The sequence below is a fragment of the Gadus macrocephalus genome, chromosome 5 (genome assembly GCF_031168955.1).
Source record: "Gadus macrocephalus chromosome 5, ASM3116895v1".
In the NCBI taxonomy this organism is placed as follows: Eukaryota; Metazoa; Chordata; class Actinopteri; order Gadiformes; family Gadidae; genus Gadus; species Gadus macrocephalus.
Genome location: NC_082386.1, coordinates 21,261,379 through 21,263,109, shown reverse-complemented (window position 1 = coordinate 21,263,109; position 1,731 = coordinate 21,261,379).

Here is a 1,731-nt window from a genome sequence, read left to right as displayed (position 1 = left end):
GCTTGGCTTCGTCTTTACGGAGATACTGCGAAACCGGATAGATCGAAACCGTAACGGTTTCGCCTGTTTCGGCTTCGTGTGGACGGGGCCTGAATCGTTTGTGGGGGGGGGGGGGGGGTGGGTACAACCAAAACAAGTAGTATGCTCCCCCCCCCACTGTGCCTTGTCGGGCTGGGCTGTGTGCACCTCGTCGGGCCGAGTGCCCCCTCCTCCCCCCTCCCCTCTCCTCCCCCCCCCTCCCCTGCTACTTAGGCTAATTAGAACCCAGAGTGACCCACAACTGTAATCTTCTGCACATCGGCTGCCATTGGAGGACCGGAACGCAGGGGAAGGAGAGGAGGAGAGGAGCTGGTGGCCCGGGCGGAGGGAGAGGGAACCCAATGTTCCTCACTCCATCGGGGCCATTATGGGTATTTAGGGGGTGATTCGGCCGCTGAATGGTCCCTTTCAGGCAATGAGTTTAAGGAATGAGATCGACTTTGGATTTGGCTCCAGCGTCAGGAGAAACCCTCAAGGAAGTGACCGCAAACTGCAATGCGTTGGATTATTTATGTTCTCCTGTGTGTGTGTGTGTGTGTGTGTGTGTGTGTGTGTGTGTGTGTGTAGATGTGTGTGTGTGTGTGTGTGTGTGTGTGTGTGTGTGTGTGTGTGTGTGGTGTGTGTGTTGTGTGTGTGTGTGTGTGTGTGCGGTAAAGTGGGGGTGCACGTGTATTGAGTATTGACGTTGGCAAGACATTTCCTTTTCGGTGGCAATTACGAATCCTGTGGTTCTAATTTGAAAAAAAACAAAACACCTGACACTCTCCCAGACCTGGACTTTTCTGGAATTGCTGATGTTATCGCCGGAAAATTATTTATTTCACAGATTGTTACCCCTTCCCCACCTACCCCCCAAACGCCTCACGGTAAACGCATTAACATTTCCAGGCGTGCTGGAGGAAATGGCTTCCCTCCGTTTCCTTAACCTGATTGGTTGAGGGACGGTTTGGTTTGGAATTCATTATTTGTAAGCTGTATGAGCGTAACGCAACCCGCAGCAGATTAGACCCTGAAATATGGTGATTCAATACCACACCTCATTCTGAATACTAGCTATATACATTGCATACATTTACCATATTCTATTTTGTCGTTCAGCAAGTACGCCTCTTTTGTAATGTAAGAAGATAAGGGTCAATAAGGAGTTCAGGAGGTAGAGCGGGTTGACTGTTAACCGGGAGGTTGCTGGTTCATTCCCCTAGGTGTCGAGGTGTCCCTGAGCAAGGCACCTCACCCAAACTGCTGCTGACGAGCTGGCTGTCGCAGTGTGTGCTTGGCTCCGCCGTCGGCGTGTGAATGAGTGTATGAATGGTTGCAGGGTCGTTTCGGAAAGAAGTGTCTGCTCGATGCCTTAACTATAACGACAATAACGGTAGGGCTTGCTCAAGGACGCCTGCATTGTGGCCATTGGGGTTGGGACTCCGAACCTTTCAGCTGGAAGTTAATCACCCTGCAGCCTCTCGATGAGCCTGCACCATGTACAGTACACATACAATTAGAGGAGGAGAGCTTTATTTTCGTTTTTTAATCGGGGTTGCTTAGTTACAGTCTCTATCCCTACATTGCAGGCCTTTCAATTGCGTGGATCATCCTTTGAGCACCTCGGTGTGTGCCGGTGCTGCTAAAGCCCGTCAGAAGGGACGTCGCGGGGGTCTGTCTGGTGGCGGGGGGCTTTCTGGTGGCGGTCGCTCA